This window comes from Parambassis ranga, chromosome 5 (assembly GCF_900634625.1).
Source record: "Parambassis ranga chromosome 5, fParRan2.1, whole genome shotgun sequence".
NCBI classification, from domain to species: domain Eukaryota; kingdom Metazoa; phylum Chordata; class Actinopteri; family Ambassidae; genus Parambassis; species Parambassis ranga.
Window position 1 is genome coordinate 21,325,881 of NC_041026.1, and position 23,124 is coordinate 21,349,004.

Consider the following 23,124-nt stretch of genomic DNA (forward strand, 5'->3'; position numbering starts at 1 on the left):
TTTCTTCACTGATAATCACCTTAATGCCACAGTAACACACAAAGTCTTACCTTCAGTCTGTGTGGATCCTGCAATCCTTTTTACCTGAGTTCAATGGTTTCCAAATATCAGGCAAGAAATCAGAAGTCTCCTCTGGTTGACAAATAAACCGTGAAGATTATGAATGTGACTTTAATTTAAAAACTTTATCACTTCCTGTACTGATTTACACTGAGCTGCTCAGAAAGATGCTCATTTAAATAAAACAAGGCGGGACTTCACTTTGAGATCACAACATGACACCTGGTATGAGGAATACAGTCACACTGTGTTTATATTTAGTGTGTGTGTGTGTGTGTGTTAACTGTACAGTCTGTAAATAAAGCAGCTGCTGTTAAGTCTTACAAACACACATTATTAAACTTCACATTGTTCAGACACACAGTGCTGTGTCACTGTGTCCTCATACTTGTTCCTCTGTTGTGTTACTGTTGATACAAACTGCTTCACAGAAGAATAAATACATGAACTGATGTGAGTGTGTGACATGACAACACATCAGAGTCTGTCCAAGTGTATTCTGTTCACTTGAAGGTGTTTTAGGAGCGACTCTATGGCGTCACCTGCTGACAGAAACCTGTGATCAGCTGCTGTCTGGTTAAAGTGAAGCAGAATCTTCATCAGTCAACAGATGAAGTTCTACAGCACATCTATATGAACACAGAGTTCATCTGGATCCATCACATGAACTTTAATATAATAAAAACAAACATGTCAGGATCACATAATTGAACAGTGCAGGTATCTAAAGGTGTCAGTCACTGTCAGATGGATTTCTCTGCACCTTTCTGTCTCTCAGAGTTTCTTCACTTGCTGCCCACTCACATACAAACAAGTTCCTGGATTGTTGTGTTACATTTGATTAAATATATAAACCAGTTTGTTGTTGAATATATCTACACACAGTAAAGTCTCTGTCATTGACAACATACAGACAGTATGAGCAGCACAGGAGGCCATCACCAGTCACAAGAAGAAGAAAAGATAAACAAAGTCAAACTAACAGAAAAACAGTAGAAACAGTGACGATGCATGCAGAGCTTACTTCTATACAGCAGTCTGCACACTGAGTGAGTGAGGTCCACTCTGTCATTCAGCCTCTGTGCAGTCCACGTTGTGAGTCCACGTTGTGTTTCCACACAGTACACACAGCAGTCAATGCACAGGACAACACCAACATGAGCAGTGTGTCTGTGGTAATATGTGTGAATAACTTCTGCAGCAGCAAAATCAAACAATGTTTAAAGAATATGATCTATTTACAAAATGTTTTATGGTAACATTGAGCTGAAGCTGTGTCAGATTCACTGAATTAAGTCTTTGTTGTGTTTAATTGTGCTTTCTATGCATCACAGACATGATGATACACCATGTAAACCTAAACATTAAAAACAGCAAATTACAGTGACTGCTCACATGTTTGTAGCGGTGGCTAGCTGGTTAGCATGCTAGCTGCAGTGATGTCAGCACAACATTGAACAGGTTCTTTTGCATCATATACATATCAATATTTTTTCAATATTTTATTTTAAACAACAACAAAAGAAAATAAATACAACTTATGATGCCACACTACTACTTCCTCTTTAAATTTCTACATTCACTAATGAACAGGTTCTAACAGTGTCTTCATGTCCTCCTGATGGTGTCACTACATTTTATACAAATTACACATTTAATGCCCCAGTTTCGTCGAGAGGAGTTCCATTAGTACTGATGGTTTCTTTTGAGCTTTGTCTCTTTCTTTTCATTATAAGAAAACAAAGTGAAACCAAACCAACGACAACAACCCCTCCTACTGTCCGTCCAATGATGAGTCTTGTCCATCCTCCTGTGTCTGCCGGTGGACTAAGAGCTGGTGTGCTGTTTACAGCAACTGCTGTAAAGGACAAAAATGTGAGTTGAGACTTGTTGATGTTTAAATGAACATGTGGACTGTTTGAATTGAACCTGATGCTGTCTGTCTGTACAGAATATTATATGTTACAGTTAGAAGAACAGAAATCAGACAGTTCTCAGCAGACAGCAGCTTTAACTTACTCACCAGAGACTGTGAGGTCCCAGGAGGCGAAACCAGAACCAGAAGCTGTCCACACTGCACACACACACAGACCAGAGTCTTCAGTCCTGAGTCTGGACAGATGAAGTCTGATTTGTCTTTCTCTGATGGTGTCTGTGTCACTCTGGACTCTTCCTGCAAAACCTTCATCCACAGACTCTGAGAGCTCAACACCAGCATGGACCTGATACAGGACTGATACTTTCTGTTTGATTAAATGCTGACAGTAGACATGAATCTCCTCAGTCTTAGTCTCAGTGTCTGTGGGGAACATCCACTCCAGTGTGATGTCATGGTTCTCCTCTGCCTGATAAGAGCTCTGTGTCACATTCACTTCAAATGCTGCTGCTGAGCAGGTGAGGATGAGGAGCAGCAGGATCATCTTCTCTCTGTGAGAGAACACAGAGGTGAAGAGTCATCAGGTTTAGTCAGACAGATGTGAGGGAAGCTGTCAAAGTTAAAAACCATCAGTCACACTTTTTCCAAACAGATCAAATCAAATCAAACTTTATTTATAGAGCACTCAACACAAGGTGCGTTACAGAAATTAAATAGACTCCCAGAAACACACACACGTACCCACAAACACACACACTTCTACTTGTATAAATAAAATATAAATAAAGGAAATAAGAACAGGATTAAATATACGGACCAAGGAAACCCTGTCATTACAGCAAGGTTTGCAAAGTGAGGAGACACCAAAAAAACCAAAAAAATCCATAAAGTCAAACAAACAATAAAACAATAAGACTTAACATGAGCTAAAAGCACTAACATAAATAAAAACATAAATAAATAATTCATTCATAAAATCTGGTGCGTTAAACCACATAATAAAATTATAATATCATAAATAGTATAGAACTAAGTAGCTATGACTGCAAGAGCATTTCCTGAACAAAATGCAAGCAGCTTTCTCCGTCCCCCTCCTAATGCGTTTCCAATGTAAAAACACCCTCTAAACAACTTCTGTTTTTGTCCAAACCGAAGCCTTCAGACAAAAAATATGGGCATCGTCAGAATCACAAGATGTTGCTCTACAACACAGTATAATGTTTATGTCTATGATGCCAAACATACAGAAGTAAACGCTTATTTTGCGATTCTGGAATCAGATCTCCTAATTCCAGCCTGTAACCCGTCTCCTTATGTCCATTGAGATATGGCAAACAACAGATCATCAGCCAAATAATACCATCTACTGTAACTTTAAGTAGACAATAGCTTCCCCCCAGCGTTTTCTTTAAGTTGAGTCTAACATCAATTTAACGTCACCAAGAACTCTACCGTCTCTAGAGTCCCTGGGTTTACACTTCTCTGGTCTCTCTATCACACAGAATGAAGTTCGCTCCAATACGCACAGACACACACACGGCTTGTGCGTAAATGCGCACAACTCTCTCCCCCTCTCTCTCTTTGAATAAATGCGATGAAGTTGCACTTATCACTCACTACTGTTGGTACTCACCACGTATCTGACTGTATGAAGAAATATGTTGCTAAGATGTTAACCTCCTCTGCAGCTGTGTTTCTCGTTCTTCCTCTCTGATCCTTCTGTTCTCCGCGTTTAGTCCAGAGAAAGAAAGAGAAAGAAAATAACTTCCTGTGTCAGCCTGTCACCACGGTAACAGCCCTGCCTGCCTGCCTGTCTAATTACGCTGGAGACTCAGGTGTGTCAGCCTCCTTTCACTCCTCTAACAGCAGATCCCATGTATTTTAATGGGGGTGGAACCCTACGAACAACTTCTCTTTTTGTCCAAACCAAAGTCTTCAGACACCGTCAGAATCACAAGATGTTGTTCTACAAAGCGGTGCAATTTTTATGTCTATGATAGATAGATTTGATAGAGCAGCATCTAATGAGCTTTTAAGACTAAAAAGTTTGTAGCTTGAAATTTGTAGGAGGAGATACATGTCCTCTGTGAGATGGACATTTTGATAGTTGAATAGCTGAAATCGGCCAATATATGCTGAAGATATGCTGTGCCGAAAAACGTACAGAAGAATAAGAAGAAGAAGAAGAAGAAAGAGGGTGAAGAACAATAGCCTAGCAATGGCAATCAAACTAAAAGAAGAAGAAGAAAGAGGGTGAAGAACAAAAATATTATTTTAAAAAAAGGGGCGACTCGGGGCCCCCCCAGTCACTCCCCACCTAGCTCTGTCTCTCCCTGCCTCCGCAGACTCTCCAGCCACTCCTCCTCACCTCTGCGGTGAGTGCCTCTATTGTGGTCAGAGGGTTCTCTATGTCAGGCAGTGTCCACTATGCCCAAACGCCCGCTCATCACGTTACCCAGTTATTGACGAGTGGGGAACCCCTGGCTGGTTTTGCACAACCTGGTCATCGACTGGGGGGCAAATCAGGTCACAGGCTGGAGCAACCACTGCCAAGCCTCCTGCCTTCTGCTCTGTGCAGTCCCCTACCAGTGACCCCTACGGCCTTGTAGGGGCGCCACTCTCACCTGATTTATCCAAGGTTTCTTACAAATACATAATTTAGCCGAGGTGTTTATCAAATCCAAGGCCCTGCCCCTTCCTCCCCACAGACCATATTACTGTGCCATTGACTTCGGCGCCACTCTACCCAAGGTAGAGTTGTATAGCCTAGCCAGACCAGAGCGGGAGGCAATGGAGAGCTGCCTCGCTGATTCACCTGATTCGGGTTTTATGATGACCATCCTCTTCTCTGGTGGGGACAGGGTACTTCTTTGTGGGTAAGAAGGATGTGTCTCTCCGCCCCTGCATTGACTACCGAGGACTCAATCAGATCACAGTAAAAAACAAATATCCTATGCTCTCAAGAACTCAGCATTTGAATCTCTGCAGGAAGCTTAAGTTTTCACCAAGTTGGGCCTGCGTAATGCCTGCCATTTAGTCCGCATCCGAGCTAGGGATTAGTGGTAAACCGCCTTTAACACTGCTTTAGGCTATTTTGAATACTTAGTCATGCCCTTCAGGTCTAACAAACACTCCTGCAGTTTTTCAAAACCTGATAAATGATGTGCTCAGAGATTTCCTTTATTTGTATTTGTATTTGTGTACCTGGATGATATCTTGATCTTTTCTAGGAGCATCACCGAACATAGGTGGCATGTCTGGTTGGTGCTTCAGCGGCTCTTAGAAAATTCCTGACCCTTCCTTCGCCAACTTCCTTCCCAGGTTCATCAGAAACTATAGCTCTGCTGTGTAACAAACCCTTTTTCCATATTAAAGAACTTGGATTTTTGCCAACACTGACTTCCGTCTTGCATCTGTGTCCACTTGATGATTAAACTGTTCCTGAAACCCGCAAATTTCCCTTTAAAGTACTCTCCACAACGATCCTGAACCAGCTGTTGGTCCCCATAAAGACAGACATTTGTGTAGCTTCACTGACATCATCGGCACATTTCCAAACTACTTACCTTAATTGTTGTGAGGGTTGCCCGATTATGGTTCCAACCTTAACCCCAAAGCCAAGTCATGCCCTAAATAGTTAAACATCCTTAGACCAACTGGTCCTCATGACGATAGCTGTTTAAGTATACGCAAACGCATAAACACAACTTTAAATGGCCTCTTCTTGGCCTCTAAACTTCAAAACAACCAAACCCAAAAGCGTGACTACCAAATTTAATCTAAATTTACGCTGAAATTCTGTCATTTATTGTCTTTCTGTCAACAAAATTAAGACCAATCCCCACAACATGAGTAATACAAGAACACACAAATGCATCTGGCATATCACACATAAACACATAGGCTACAAAATGACTGATTGAATGATTAAAGAAGAGTATCTGTTTTTTATCAATGAGTTCAAATGATTGAAACAAATAATACTAAAATTAGCATTTAACAGTTACACAATTTAGAAACTAATGAGTTGTATTTTCTCAGCTATAGCTCAGATGTGGTTATTTCTGCAGATGTAGACTGTCTTACACATCACTATAGACTGACTACTCATTTTAGTTCATTTTGATGCAGAGTGACACTTACTTGTAGGTTGTTGCTATTTATTTATGTTAACCATTCATTCAAATGTTGTAACTGATCAATGCAACCATTCATAATAGAATTTTTAGGGGTCTTCTTAAGACCTCACAGTGGATTATCCATATTTCATAAACTTCACCAACTGTGTTTGTACACAAATGAATGCTGTGATTTAAGGCAGTGTTGTCAGTGTAAACAGCGAAGACTTGTGCACCACATGGTCAGGTGCACTATTGTCAAGCCACAGTGGTCCTAAGGACATATTGTACAATGTTATGTTTGTCTGCATCCGAAATGTTTGTGTTCCTTTCCTCGGGGATCAAAAAGGAAATACATCTAAGACTACACTCAGAACAAATGACTTTCATACGGGAGAACCCACACTGGTTATATGCTTGTCTCATGCAGGCAAGTGGTTTAAAACCTCAGGCCAGCTGTCCAAACAGACAAAAACTGAATGCAATATCTGAGGTACTTATGAACTGAACATTCATTTAGAGAGAGTTAAGATGTATTATTGAATCTTAGCATTCATAAAATGAGGTATTTCTGCTTTAATATTTATTTGTTACTCTGTGAATGTTTGGGATATTTATCCCACAGGGTCTGAGAGCATCAATTTGAAGACTTTCTGTGTTATTAACTTACACAGGGCATATTTAATTTAATGTCTGTTTGTTTTTGTTCTGTTTGAGTCAGTGTTACTGAGCCACTGAATTTGGTCTGCCAATTATACAAAGTCCATTCTCAAAGCATTCTTGTTACAACATGCAGCCTTCTGTTTCAATTGGAGCTGCCAAAGGCTATACCTAGCAGCTGGCAAAGGGATGAAATTTGATGAGTGGTCAGTAAAACTTTGATGAAGGTAAAGAGATGATGAGATTCAGTTGGATCACAGTCTGTCTTGTGTTAGGAGCAAGTTATTTGTAATGAAATGTAATCATGAACACAAAAGGTTTTTTACAAATGTGTTTATTGCCTACAATCATTTACACACTATCCTTACTCCTTATTTGGGCCTCCGTGTTTCAGCTCCCTCCTAGAAAAGCCAGACTGCTTCCTCAGGGAATTCCACCTGCAGAGAGGAATAATGTTCAGGACATCTCTCTGTCCAGCAGTGTGTGTGTGTATACTACAGTAGAGGCTCTTTGATGGCAGAGGAGGAGGATGGGCAGGTGAGCCAACAATGTGTTTGTGTATGTAGGAGAGGGGACACTTTGTGAACTTCTTCTGTAAAAACATTGTGAGATGATTGAAGTCTGAGAGAATAACAAACAGCGGTCCTCTGGTATGACAGATGTCTCCTCTTGATAAATGCTTCTGAAACTCTTTGATTATTCTAGCTTACTGTGTCATTATATAACACTTACTGTTGCTGGGAATGTGCTGCTTTGTTTCCATCTTGTTTTGTTGCCTATTTGTCGCTGAAGTTTTCACATAGGTGATGATTTTAGTTTACAGAGACAGCTTACATATTTGAACCCTTTTCAATGATCCATGTCTGAGACAACCAAATCAGCATTACTGTTCTTAGATTAGCTTTACCTAACCCTAACCAGTCTAACCTTAACCAGCACCACCATCCTCAACCTTTGCTATGTATTTACCTTCCAGTTTCATTTTCAATGTAATGTTGAAGTTTGTTTTTTGTGGTTTATTTTTTTCTTATCAATAGTGCCAATGCACTTGAATGGACCTAATGCAATGTCCATATTTTTACTATTGTTTATGCATTTCCGTTTTATTATGCAAATAGTGTACATTTTTTCATGTGTTAATTGAGTCATTTCATTTGATTATTGTTCGGCTTAAATTTTAATATAGTGTGCATTAAAAACAAATAAACATTTAATCATAAAGTGACACCTGTGCTGAAATTTGTTTGTTTTTTAAAAAATAGATCAATATCCTGGTAAACATTACTTTTATGAGCAGGCTCTTCATATTTTCCTCCTTCTTATTTACTCATTTTATTCTTGAAAATAAACCTGATCAGCTGAGCAGGCATGCAAATTTCTTTTAACACCTACAAAGTGAGTCATCCTTGAGCCCCCAAAGCACCATGTCAAGTGTTGTCAGTGTTAGCTGATGTTCACACAGTACCAATATGAATCACACTCAGTTCACAAGGCATTAATAAACCGTCACTCTGCTGCCTATAGCACTACACAGAAACATCTGACTGAAACCGGCTCTCAGGTAGTTGCATAAGCACATGATGCCCACAGTATGTTGTGTGTATGAGTGCAATATGTCGTGTGGATAATAACACAATGACTGGAATCTCTTCCCCAAATGATGAATGCACCAGTAGATTGACCTTAATTGACTTCCATTGCAGCATCTTCCAGCAGGGTTCAGCAAAATAAATTGAATGGGTGTAGTGTTCTGTGATGAGATCGTTTCTTCCTGTTGCTCCTAATTATGTAGCGGGTGGAGGCAGTGGGGCTGAGGAGATTGGACAGAAGGCCACAAATCAAGCCCAGAAAAGACCTCAGATCTCAACAGTCTTAATGTCTCACATTATTGTCTTCAAGAGGTGCCTTTGAAAAGACCAAATCCACTTATGTATTTACTCCGGTCTCCAAAGGTATAAGCTGTTGTACTGTTACAGCCGGACCTCCCTGAAGTCACAGACTTCCATTGTTTACAGAAATCCATTCAAAGCTGTTCAGATGGCTGTGGTGCTTTGTAGATGTGATGTAATCAGTGCGTGTACTGCTGTTTGTACAAAGGAAACTTCTTGGGTCAGTTTCTGACAAAATGACAAGAAATTTAGGTATATTTGTGAAGCAAATATGTGTTGCTCTGTAAGGATCTGTGGCTTATTCTTAACAATTGTGTTGATTGTGTAGTTCTGAATGGCTAACTGGAAGTATATTTTTATGAAAATAAACTGCATGATATCTGTTCATGTTTATAGAACAACAATAGGCCACAGTTAGTTGGTGAAAGTTCACCTGTGATCTCGAAGAGATTTTTTTTACGCTCCTTTTGTTTCTGAGTAAAAACTAACAGAGAGGACAGGAAGAACAAACATTTTGACCTCTCAGCCTTTCACATAGTGCCATAATCATGTTATATTTTAGTTTGTCTTGATCAAATACCTGCACAAATGAAGACATTTTATCACCACACTGTGTTCTCTGATTCAGTACTAAAAGGTGTTATCAGACTACCACGCTGACATGATTGTTTAGCGTTACTGTCGCCTTATGCAGCGACTGTCAAACAGCATTTCCTGCAGGCTGAGACCTTGATTTTACCTCATGAGCCAGATGGTTTGTGATGTCATAATTGATGTGAAAATCCAGCTGCTGTGCAAATGAAGTGCTGTCTACCACACAGGTGAGCTTATACTTATATATCCTCAGATGATGTTGTTACACGCTGTGCCACCTTCTACTTTCACCTATGACAAAGCGAGTAAGGACAACAACAGAACTTCTTTAAGCAGCACCTGACTATGCAGTCATATCATCAGTGTTTTTTAACATTTTAAATATCTCTCATGACAACACTGACTTCAGTCATGTTATCTGTAATGTCTGTTTCTGGAAGGTGTTAATGGGTCCAGCTTCATTCACTCAAAATTTCTTCTCAGTGCCCGTCTATGTTGTCATGCAGCTCTTGTTACACCCAGTTTCTATGGTTACACCTTCCTGTGCATTACTCTAAGAGGCCAGGAAGTCCACCAGAGCACTGCATATGCATCACCCTTTTCATCTGACTGATAGGTGAGACAAGGTGAGACTCTCACACCATTAGACGAACAAAGAACAGAAGGAGTTCTTACAGCTAAATGAAAACGTTGCTCCTCCATGTATGATTTGCCAGATGTCCTCACACTCTCCTCATTACCTGATGCTGCTTCAATTATTAAAGTGTTACAAGAGCCATAGGAGGACAGTGCTTTAAAGCACATGCTTTCATGCACTTGATGTCTCCTCCCTGACCTATAGCAGTACATCTGTTGAGCTCCTCCAGCGCCCTTTGGGTGCACAAGCCACTTTCTCAGCATCTCTGGCCCCTTCCTCTTTGTGGAGCCATTCCCCACTGGCTCACCCTCAGAGCAGATGCTCAGCTGAAAGGTTAAATGTCCTCTGCTTTCCACAAGGTCAGACTTACTGTGACAGCTTAAAAAGAAACCATGTTTATTTTTTACTAAGAGGACAATATGATATTTGTTTGCATGAAGTTGGTTTAATGTCTTATAAACGACCTATTCAGGAAAAAAATTGTAGCACACACACACACACACACACACACACACACACACACACACAGGGACATCCACGGGCAGTGGAACCTGCTCTAATTTTACTGCAGGTGCGTGTCTCCTTGTGTGAACATGAGCCGGGAGAGAGGAAAAAAAGGACGATCCCCGGAGCAGTGTGACATCTAAACGCGCTACCGCCGATGACCTAGAAATGGAGCGTACGTATCCTATGTGCGTAAGCAGCAGCGGCGGCGGTGGCACATGGCTCGGGCTGCTGTTTACGTTGTTGATTGCGTGTCATAAAACCAGGCTGCAATTGGATGGCATTTAATTAAAAGTCGATGTGGGTGACACTTTTAGAATCAATTAAAGGGGACACCATCAAATTAATAAACGCATGGTGTGTGTGTGTGTGTCCTTTGTCTCATCGCGCGCGCTCAGGCACGATGATAAATGCATGAACATGAAATGTGTGGCTCGTGAGGACACTGCTACGTCTCTGACACGCTGAAAGCAGCGCGCGCGACCCTTCCACTGAGTGTCGGTATCAATCTGGAGCTGATCGTCGTTTCCACAGCGATTAAAAAGGCGCGTGCCAAGTAGGGGGGGGGGGGTCTCTCGCGTCCCCGCGCGCCCTGGCTTTATGCTTTGTACACACAACAGTAATTTGATTGGTGTCGCCGTGCGTGCGGTAGGCGGAACCCGAACACTATTATTTTTTTGTACATCCCACTTTTGAGAAGATTACGAGGACAATTTACGGAGAAACACATGACATTCGGCTTTGAGGGAAGGCGTAGTGGGAGAGAGGCAGGACAACACGGCACGGGGTCGAAGCAGAGTCGAGCAGCGAGCGCAGCAAAGATCTGTGTGGAGATATTTGGAGTTGGAGGAGGACGCTGCTACTTCTCTGGTAAGACCCTGAACGGATGCTGCACCCTTTAACCTTGATGTTATGTATGAAACTTATCCACGAGCATGTTTATCACACGCACAGCCTGCTACGGAGTCTTAAATAGTACATTTCAATACAAACAAAACGACGTTTATTGCGTGTACAGCATCAACATTCTCGTGATGACAGAGTGGGACTGAGCCGTGCAGGGTAAAAAAAGTCAAGTCTAGACAATGTCGCTAGGCTGTTTATGGCAAATAGAGGTGACACAACGTGCTGCACTTGATCTTGATGTTCACCATTCAGTGCCCCCCGTTTGGACTACATAGATTCCTTCAGTGTACGTTATTTAATGGGGGAATGTGCTGAATTATGTTTGCTACAGATCTGTTAAAAGAGATTATCTGGATGTCACACTCTCACTGCCATGATCAAGTGCAAACTTGGAGGGCTGTGTGTGTACACGTGTGTGTGTCATCCTTGATGCTCCACACTGCTTCTTAGTGTGTGTTTTTATTTTTCATTTCTTTGCACTCTTTAATCCTAAACAAACACTCTGGATCAGTGATGACTTGTGATGCACTGGATGCTTGGATTTTTTAAGGCTCCCACTGTGTAGTTTCGGGATTCATATTTTTACTGAGAGAAGTTTATGTCACACGTGGCTACAGGTGGATCTCCATGTTTGGTGTTCTCTAATATTTTAAGAGACACACTTGGTAGGAGATGCATAGGACCTGCACATTAGAAGCTGCATAAACATGCATGTCTGTTTGAAGTGTGCACATAGATTTTTTTCATACTCCATTATCTAGAATGAATGCATAGAAAGACTCAGCAAATGTGTTGCATCCATCCACCTAGACTTGCTGGAAAAACTCCTCCAGATTGAATGAAACACTTTGGAAGCAGCAGGGTCTCCTGGGTGACCTGCAGCAGTCATTCACTCCTCCATGATGAGTCACTTCAAAAGCTCCTGGGCAGCAGGTGAGACTGTGCCTGCTGGACTTGATATGCCTGAGGAGATGAGAGCTTGTGTCTAAGACTCTGCTGTTACAGCTGACTGCCTGTGTGCTACTCTGTCCCAATCAGAAAGAAATCACAGTGTTAACAGACTGATCCTGCTTCTGCTGCTATTGTGCGTGCTGATCTTTTGATCTGCTGTGTGATTAAAGCCTCCTCCCTGTATGTGTGTGGTCATGCACATGCATGCAGTGTACATGCAGTGCTGATTATTAGATTGAAAAGATACAGTTTGAGTGATTGACAAGTGGGAAAGAGTCAGGCCCATACATCCATTCACAATTATAAATCATTATCATAACAGAATGAAATGATTAAATCACATCTCAGTGCAGCCATCACATCTGTGTAACATCAGTGTAGCTGTCTCCTGCCTCTTCTGTATTAGAGTAGGCAGAGACAGAAGAAGAATTCACTAAGTTCTTCTTTAATTTGATCAAAGCTCTGCATCCATTAGAAATACTGTATTCTGATCCTGCAGGAATGAAAAGAAAACATGAAGGGATTTAGAGTCCTATGTTGTTCACTGTGAGAAGAAAGGAACACCCTGCTGAGACATTGTCAGTAGTATTAAACTATGAAGGGACATGAGCCTCTGTCTGGACTTGAGGTTTTGCAGGGATTAGATTTTAATCTTAAAAAAAGGGGGGGGGGGGGTAAATTAAAGAATTTTCTTCTTTCCTGCATTTGAATTTCAATGTTAAAGTTGATGATTACTTTACTTACTATATCTAAGATCTAACTCTTTGCCCAAAAGGTTAAAAAACTCAAAACATCCAGAATGCTGTGGGCATAGCTTCCAGCCAATCAGATGCTCTAACATGAAGCTAAATTCTGATAAAAGTTGCGGATAGAGGGGTAGTATTGACAAATTATAAAATGCATGTTTGTACACAGTAATATTGCTGTCAGTCACAGAAAAGTAAACACCCTCAGACAATCTTCTCATCCCACAGGTTTTATTGTTTTCTTATGTCAGGATAGTAAAGTTTGTTTCCAGTACATTTGCGCCCATGTGTGGCCCACTGTTAGGTGTAATGTTTGCGCAAAATCATCTAGTAACAAATCTGGATGTTGGTAGCGACTCCTTCAGCTGTCCCTGCTCAACGCAAAGCCACCACACACCATGCTTGCCGGCCTGTAGTTCGTAGTTCTAGCAGCAGCTCCAGAGTTTGGTGGTTGATTTCAGATAACAGGGAGCCCAGGATGCATGCTGCACTGAGAAAGGATAGTTCATTCATTTACACAAACTATTTACATTTAAAAGATACAAATCTGTTTCGCTTCTAAGACCCTTTTAATACTTCTGGTGTGATGCTGAGGGCTATCATCAGATTATCTGCAGCTTGCATAAGGCCACACCACTTAGGATAAATAGCAGCCTGGCAGATCGATTCCCTTTAAGTAGAAGTAGATGTGTTATACACTCAGCACTGTGCCACTAATCAGCAGTGGATGAAGGAGAGTCTGAATCAGTTCCTCATGAGAACAGCTGCCGTTGAATAAAAGTTTAACTAGGCTGAACTCCACATTCTGTATTACAGAGGTGTCACTGAATTTATAGCAGTATCTTTATTGTTGGTTGCTTGACATTTGAAGTATTTCAAAAGGCCTGTAGTATGTAGGAAGAGTAAAGGCCACAGAGAGGTAGACATATCTTTGTGCAATAGGAATTTGTTCCAGGTTGAAAAGCACTGCCAGAGGGCAGAGTGTGTGCTTGTAGGGCCTGATTGAATTGCCAAGGACATTTCAGTCAGACAGACAGAAGGAAATCTCTTAGTCCACCTATAAACCCCTAAAGTCTGAGCATATTCACTCCTGAGCTTCAGCTAGATCTGTATTTTTTTACTCATTATCTACCTCTAGCCCATTGAACTCTTCCTTATTCTTAGTCGTAAGCCTTTTATTGATCTGGAGTTCTTTGTCAGTGGACTGAGATCTGGACTTCCACAGTCCTGTGGCATGTGACAGAGTCAGCAGGACAATGTCCACCGAGGTGGTCACACACACTGTGTGAGTTGTACTTCCAGCTGAATGAATGCATTCGTCCCCAAGATGCCCTCTCTTCCTTCCCCATGTAATGAGGAGGAAACAGGAGAGAGAAGGATGGCAGATGCCAGGAGAGCGTGGTACTTTGTTTTGGAAATGACAGAAGGCAGAGCTGGCATTCAAGACTGTGGTGATGAGGAGGGACTGTGTGGATGGAAGGCCAGTTTTTGTCCTGTTGTTGTCACTCATGTACAGTTTCCTTAAAGATGCAGTCTTTCCTGTCATACGTGTGAAACTCATGACAGTCCATGGTCCAACACACGATATCATAAGCTGTTTATATTCTTTATTTTCATTTTAAACTACTAGTACCAACGCTCATAATCAGTAAAACTAATTTATGGTTCAATGTTTGTGTGATACTTTGATATTCTAAGGAGATGGATGTCCTTAAATATGCTAACTAATATCATTTAAAAAAAATCCCCTGTCATGAAATGTGAGTTTTAAAGTTAGGCTAACATCTTGTTGTATCAGTTCTGCTGTAAAGTTGGGCTGAACTTCACGTTTGAGCCACCCTCAGGTGGCCATTCTAGGAACTGCAGTTTGTTGCTACTCCACATTCAGCCCTACAAGCTCTGCATTTAATGAGATGTTTGTGAGACCTTTGAGGATATTTTTTCCCATTATTAAATACCCTTTTTATAAAGACAGCACACAGGGAAAAAGTTGCAATTTTAAGTCTCCTGATACCTCATTCTTCAAATAAATAACAGGTCTTTCTTCTACATAAAGTGTGAATAGTTTTTTGTATTAATGTCTTCTTATAGTTTGGAAAACTGAGTTAAATGCTAAGTAAAATATTGAGTCTCTCACTTACTTAAACTGTGCTGAACATTTAGATCACAGAAGAGGATTATACTGCAGGACCCATTCAGGACGTTTCTGCTAGACAGGATGATTGTAGCTCATTGCAGAGGTATTATGTGCATCCTGAACGCCCCCTGATGGAAAGATATAAAATCATTATTTTTACTTAAATTGTTCAAACTCAGCTACCCTGTAGCTTTCAGTTTGTAAACATGTATAAAAACAGACTGATTGCATTGCAGGTTGTGTAGATGCAGTCATTATAGCCTGATTTGGCTGATTTGAAATGGGTCGATGACAGCTTTATTTGAAGAGGTACCATGCAGTAATTGAACCACCGAGGACGGACACATGCTGTTATGAAAGTGAGTTTTAACAGCATAACTGCAGCCTTGTTCACATGTTACTATGGTTCTCCAAGATGCCCAAAAATACCCCAGCAGTAGAGGTCAGAAAAGTTTCAGGTCCACGTGATGAACGTTGTCTGTTGTTCACTGCTCAGTATTTTATGCTCCAGATTTCAATAACCATAAATGACAGGTTTGGGAGCAGCAAGACAGAGCTGTGTGCTCATCATTGCCTCGGTGACGCACAGGCCGGCTAAATTTGTCAAAATGTTTTTTAACCTTCACCTTCAACACAATGTCAGTTGTACTGCCTCAGTATAGCCCTGTGTATTGAGCCATTTGTCACATTTTTTAGGTTTAATTTACTGCTAAAAATGTCTTGTTCAGGGGAGTAAATTATGTTTGCTTATCAACATTAAGTTGTCATCTAAACCTTCTGTCAGCAGTCTTTTTCTAACGTCTGTTCCAGGAATGCTACTCAGATTAACATGTTAGTGTTACAAAGTGTTGCTGGCTCTGACCTTTCACTGTAACTTCATGATTCCCTTAAGAAATTCTTTGTACAAAATGTTGTAGCATGGGACAGTGTTCTTCTGCATTGCCTGATTTATCTGTTTTAACTGATGCGTGAAAAGCCCATTTATTTAGACAGTCTGACATCTTAAAATACTCTGAATAGAGACCAATTACATTCTGTAAATATGTCATAAACTGTGATTGAACATTTGCAGTTTTTGGCAGTTAGACCAGCACAGCAGCACAGCGTCACTGAGTTCTGCACAGATGTAATGAAAGTAGCCCACAGGGCTGAGATCACATTTAAAACAAGTGAACGTTTTGTTCTACATCAAAGAACGTTGTTAAAACAGATGCAAGAATAAACGGAAATTCACCTGTCAAATATTTGAAGCGGCTCACCTCAGGAGCAATGCGGCACTTAGAACCCGGTGTGATATAGGGGATGGTTGCCCTTGTGTTTCCACTGTTTCTAGAGCATCTCTGATAATGTACATGCAACACTAAACTGTCAGAGAAATTTGCAGAAAATCTTCAGAATCTGAATCAGAAACACACTATTATTCCCAGGGGGAATTGTTTCTTCAAATAGAAAATAACAGGAGGTTAAAAGGTACAAAAAGATTTATAGTATAAATAATTAGAAAAAGGGAATTAGTTTTATAAATTAGTTTAATGAAATTCAACTTACAACACTTTTTAAGCACAGCTTATGATGCACATTGTCAAAGATCCTGTTTGTCAGTGTGTTTTCATGTCCTTGAATCTCATTTTCACTTCGTTGGAAGTTTGTTTCACAACTCCAGTTGCATGAAATGAAATGCTCTATTAAAACAGCCTAATCCTGCCTCTATGTAAGTAACAATTAGGTCTAATACGATCGAATTGAATGCTGTTACACTGAAGAAAGAAACAGAAGCAAGGCCGATTGAAAAGCTTGCACACTTCATCAGAAGTCTGCTGATTCCTGGACTTTCCTTTCCCAGGTCAGTCAAGATTGTTGCAACACAGCCACATGTTCTCACATTTGGGTCAGCAGGGAGTCCACTTTTTCTCCTCAACACTGCAGTGATGATGTCAGGTATACCAGAAGGCAGTGCACATGCTTTGGTGTGGTCACTCTTCCTCCACTTTTATTTTCTGTCTGTGCCATCTCAGTAGGTAGCTGTATATAACAATTATCAATGTATATATAACAATGTCTGCATTGATTTTAAAGCTCATGCAGCACAGGTCTTTGTGTGGTTATGTCACTGCTTTACTGTCCCTTCCTGTCTGTGGGGTGCCCACTGTTAGACTTGAGCCAGAGTGACAGGAAGTGCTGTGAGATTCTATAAATAAATCCCATTTTCAGTGAGTCACCATGCTGGTGCTCCCACGCAGGCATGTCACGGGATACTGGGGCACCCATCATCCTTAAGGTGCCAGTCAGGCCAGGAGACAGAAGGGTGGACACCTACTCTCACAGACAAAATGCACAAATCAAATTACCAAAAAAATTTCAATAGAAAATGAAAAAAATCTCTAAGCTTGTTGTGATTTGCACCTTGGCATAAACCCAAGCAGACTGAGGATGTTTTGGTAAGAGTTGGTGCTGTTTGGTTGAGTGCAATGTTTTCTCTCAATCTCATGTATGGAACATATACACAATCCTCCATGGAAAGATGGAAGGAGACAGTTGCTGCTGTGCAGTGTCTGACTTTTTAGAGGCCAGGCTAATATTTGGAGGTTGTAATAATGGGTCTGTGTTTCCTCGTATATGTCGTTGAAAATGTGTATTGAAATTTCTATTGCACTTCTACTCTTTGTGAGTTATTTGACAACACTGAAGATGCACACAGACATCCCTAAAACTTGTTTGAAGTACTCAATCCATGGTAGGATTCCTGGACATTAGAACAGATTTGATGACGGGGCATCAGATGACATCTTAGACAAGATCCATCCTTGTCTTTAAGAAACAGCCAGGCTGTAACCAGTGATTTGTCTTAGGCTGGTCTCTAGTGAATATAAATTTAATACACAGTATATAAGGGCAGGTTCATCCAGGTTTGATGTCCTTGTAGAACTCCACATTCATGATGGTGTGTGACACCAGGAGGAATTATGTGATGATGTAAAATTCGGTAAATATTTCACTGACTGTGCAATTTACACTTCCATGTGGCACAAGTCTTGTATACATCATGCTCCTTTTATTATTAAACATCATACACATAATCATCAGTACAGATTGGAGAACAAACCACTGCACTGTTTATTTTTTACCTGCTGTAAAAATACAGAATAATGACAGTAAGTAACTGAGATAATACCAAGCACTTCACAGTGGATATTTAAATGCACTGCCAAACTGAGACCACATCCTGCCTGGTATTATAGGGCTATGACGTGTGTATCTCACAGCAGCTTATAGGAATCCTGGAGATGAGGAGCATCTCAGAAGCTGACATACAAATCATCTTAGGCGGAAGTTAATCTGCTATTCTCCCTGCTGGCTAATCACAGTGGTACTTCAAGACCTGCAGCAGAGAAAGAGACAGAAAGTAAGAGAGAGAGAGAGAGAGAGAGGGAGAGAGATGTTGGAGGGTGGCACTATGAGAAAACACAGGGGAAAGAGGCCCTGTGGGGGAAGTAGTCTCTAATGAGACACCTGAAGACAGTTAAAGGAAGATTTTCACCACTTACGAACATTTATTTTGTATTGAGAGTTGCGAAGCAGCAATAAAAATACCAAAGCTAGTGACACAAGACTCCTAATGTGCAATGTGCAGAACTCTTCCTCTGCTTTCAGTAGAGTAATGCAGACTCTCTGCTGCCATACAAAGGGTGAGTGCAGTAACTACACAGGCTTTTTTAGGCTGGCAAAATGTAAAAAAGATAAATTTTATAATTCTTTTAGGACAGTTATTGTAATGTAATACAATCATGTACCCATGTCAAGTCATTTATTGCCTTTAGATTTTTGTATTATTCCCAGAGAATGTAGACAAGCAGAATGCATTCTCTCTTATATCCACTAGAACTAGTTTGTTCTAGTGTGCACATAAAAAGAGAAGGTATCACAACCAAGCTTTGGATTTTCTCTGTTTTCACTGTGATCAGTATAAGGAATTTGAAATGTAATAATTAGAAATGAGACTTATCCCATAATCCTTCGCTTTGTCATTTTGGAGCTCCTGTTTGTTTGCAGTGTCAATTAGAGGTTTATGGGGGGCTGATCATGTTCCTGAGTATATTACTGTCTTATTATTGTGGGTACTATGATAAAGGACATTGAGATTGGATAACTTCATCCAATCAGGTTCTGAAATGTGCAAGTCTATACAGGTTTAATGAGTAATATGTAAGAGATTCAGTGATGGATACCATATTATACAGGCCACTCTGGTTGCTGGACCACCTGATGTGTGTCAGCACCACATTAGCTTGATGTTCTGTAGAGTGAAAACACTGGTCTATGGAGGTCAGACAATCTAGATGTGAATGTCTTGAGTTGTTTTGTATGCACGATTAAAGAACAAGTCATATATTACTGGGTACTAGAAAACTTAGGCTTCATTATCACATGATTAGTCTCTCTGATATTATAGTTGATATTGACTTTTTAAGGTATAAATTTTGGATGCAGTTCCTTATGTTTTCAACTTTAGGGTTAAATACTAAATAATCTTATAATCTTAAATATCTGAGGTCTGTAGCATGTGTAATTCTTCATTGGTTTTAGTTTGTAATGAGAATAGCATTATTTTCTGCCTGTGCTGGTTGTAGTGTTTCATTTAACGAACGTGTGATTATTACTATGCCTATCATATGTATTTATGTGAATGTTCACCCTGGTGTGAAGAACCAGAGCTCAGGCAGATGGTTGTTTGATGCATCCATTGAGTGTTTACTGCTTATTTGGTGCAGCTGCTGTGTTCAGTGGCACATGCAGAAGCACTTAAATACAGCTTTGTGTGTGACATGGCGTGGGGTTGCAGTCAAGCTATTCACTTCCCACATCTATTTTTACACAGTACATGGAATGACGTCAGCGGTTTGATCCTGATTTCCTGTTTGAATGAGATGGGCCCTAATCTGATCCACTCTGGCACCCTGGTCTGTGTTATTATTATTATTTATTATTATTATTGTTATTATAAAATGCTTGCTCATAGAGTTATTAGCTGCTCATCGGTGAAGCTGTAGGCATGTGTAATCTCTTAAGCCACCGGAAATCAGCTGTGGTATCTGTAATATTATAATATGTGCTTTATTAAGTGAGTGTTTGTTTTTTGTTTTATTCTTTAGTGGTTGGATGATGTGGATCATTTAAATAAAAAAAGAATCAGCTTTTTCATCTGTAGACCTAGGCGTGGAAAAACAGCAGATTACTGAAAATTACACTGGGGACTCAATTAAGAAAGCTTATACATCCGCAGGCCTATTAGAATGTCATCAAGTAGTGGTGGAAGAGGCAGTGTTACAGTTTGGGATTACTCATTACATAAACTACACACTGACACAAAGCCACACACTTAATTACAGTATTCAGCAATTGAACTACAAACACACACATGATAGCAAGAAGTGAGGATGAATCAGCATTCACAGTGCTGGTGCATCAGTGTAGGAATAACAAGCAGTAAAGCTGCCTGGCTCTCCTTGTGGGATGACGTCTCTCAGCAGGGCTGCTTACGTCAGAGCCAGCGAGCTGAGGCGCGCACACACATATACGCACACACTTGCTCTGTGTTGGCAAACGGAGGTGATGTTTTGGATAGGAGCTTGAATAAACATAGCCTCTGCTGTGAAAAGACTCATTCACTCCCACCAAATGCATCACAATGTGCAGTTAACTCTTTCATAGGATTATATGAAATCTGATCACAGTAGAGAGATGCTGGTATGATATCCTTCCATCTTGTCAATTTGTTGTTTTGCAGGTGAAAGTATATGCTTACATGTCTTTCCTGAGACTCATCAGAGAATCCCTCTCTCTGTCAGGCCTGTCGTGTTCATACAAAAAACCTTGTGATGCTGTCCCGGTTTTCCTGGATATGAGATGTTGCTCATGCAGACAGATTTAATGATGTTTTAGCATGACATAGTGTCTGCAGTTTACACAGTGTTCCAGTTCACACACACAATCCTGCTTCTGTTTCACATCACAATGGCTCTATGAAAACGTCGTCTGGAAGACAATTGTTTTTATTCTTTCTCATTTGCTTTAGTTCTAATAATCAATGTTGACTTGTAACAACCTAACACGTGTACATGAATATAAGGCAAGGCATGCAGACATATTTGTACAAATCTGTACACTTATAAATGTAGCAAAATATTAAGACATATGTATGGGATATAAACAATATAGTGTATACATTGTTCGTGATGTTTGAGACTTTAGATCAGATCATTATGTGCTGCCCAGAGAAAGGATTTTCTTTAACTAATGAATAATTGATTATTAGCGACATTATATATATATATATACATTTATAATAAATAAATCCATACATCTAGTGCTAAGAGACAATATTATACTTTATAATAATGTGCCGTTCATGTGCATGCACATGAAGTGAGTTGCTTCAAAAAGCAGTTTCTTAACAGTGTTAACAAGGGTTGAAAGAAATGCACATAAAGGTAAAGATGAAGCAAGTTAGTTGATTTAGCTAACCCAGTCTCAAAATGATCCTTAGCTTTTAATTGACACATGGATGGAGATACTTACAAATTTGTAGATGGTGAGTATATAATCACAATCAACCATCATTTGGGCAACCAGTTCATATCTGCAGCTAACCTTCTCATTTAAATGTTTACATTTTCTTCAAAGCATTTTTGCTGCATTTATCTTCACCTTTTTATGACTTCATAACAAACTTGTGAAAAGAAGGTGGATTGAGTGGATTTTCACTAAACTATTTTCAAGGATGTCATGCACTTCCTTTTCTGTTGAGCATAATGATTGTAGCAGCCAATCAGGTCCGCTGTTTCAAGCTCCACTGCTCGAGGCCATTGAGGAGGAACCCTTGTAGCTGGATAACCCTTCATGCATTGTCTTTGAATGGCTCCCGCAACCTCTTCGTGATTTGTAGACTGAGTGGCAGTGCAGTGATTTGTCCCATGAGACTGGCCCTGCCTTTGCCACCGTCAGCAACTCCGCTACAACTGCGCATGAATACAGGATACTGGCATTTGTTGAATTCAAGGTGGCGTCTTTTCAATTAGAGCCCAGTGAAATACCTTTTCAGCCTCTCGAGTGGCCTGGCAAACTACAGCCAAGGGGCCCCGGCAGTATAATGATGCCTGGCACAATAGTACTAGTGTTCTCCAACCCGTTCCCAGGAAACCGCACAACATGTGCCATTGTGCACTGTGCTTTGCTGCCCAACCACGTTGCCGGGCTTTAGCCAGAGACACCGAGAGGCCTGGCTGTGCAGTGAAGCTCACAGCAATGTGGTTGGTAAGACAGGTTCAGAGGACTTCTAGGTGAACACCAAGGTTTATTCTCCTCACACTGTATTTGATGTGTTAAAATACTTTTTTTTTTTTTTTAGAAAAAAGCTACATTTAAAAGGACTGTGATGTGGGAAAGCCTGAGGGAACAAGGGCAGCTGAGTGGTTGCCAGGAATGGTAGTACAGAAAACCCTGAGCATTGTGGCAAAGCTGAACCCTTCCTCATAAAAGAGGAAAGTGACAAGCAGAAAAATGGAGGCACAAAGACGGCTAGAACTGGTTTATAGCTGGTCCTGGCTGGTTCTTCTCTTTTTATCTCAGTGGTGGGGGTTCAGCCATTTGTGTGTTCCTCCTCCATGGCCCCCCAACCTGGTCTCCACTATAGCTTCCACTGTTGTTTATGCAAGAGAGCAAAGGAGATCATTCAGGGCCAGCCAGATAGGGGGGCTTTAGTCAACAGCATCCAGGAGATACATGTCAGAAGGGCCATTCTGGGCCCCACAAGCCAGCTGGTCAACACAACAGGACACCCAGGAAATAAGAGACCTGATGCAAAGCCCAGTGTGTCATGGCTAACGAAAAGCTGTGTTTCCTCTGAGCGTAGACCTGTCAGCTGATGTGTCAATTATTCATGAGATTTGCCAAAACATCTTTTCATTTCTGCTGAAGGTTACAGGAGCTAATGTGCCTTCACTTTGACCTTCATTCATTCAGATTTCCTGTGTGGGGCTTAAGAAAAAA

General features: G+C 40.7%; 1 protein-coding gene across 3 annotated transcripts in view; it reads left to right on the forward strand.

Annotated features, from left to right (window-relative positions):
- Positions 1-11,040: 11,040 nt before the first annotated feature.
- The window catches only part of LOC114435970 (sodium-coupled neutral amino acid transporter 3-like), a 30,038-nt gene continuing 17,954 nt past the window's right edge, over positions 11,041-23,124 (forward strand). For 2 of the 3 annotated variants that reach the window (XM_028405964.1, XM_028405966.1), the window contains exon 1: positions 11,041-11,208. The gene's annotated coding sequence lies outside the window, so the exon portion shown is untranslated. Of the gene's footprint in view, positions 11,209-12,054; positions 12,178-23,124 lie in introns of all 3 variants that reach the window. The other variant, XM_028405965.1, reaches the window with a different exon arrangement.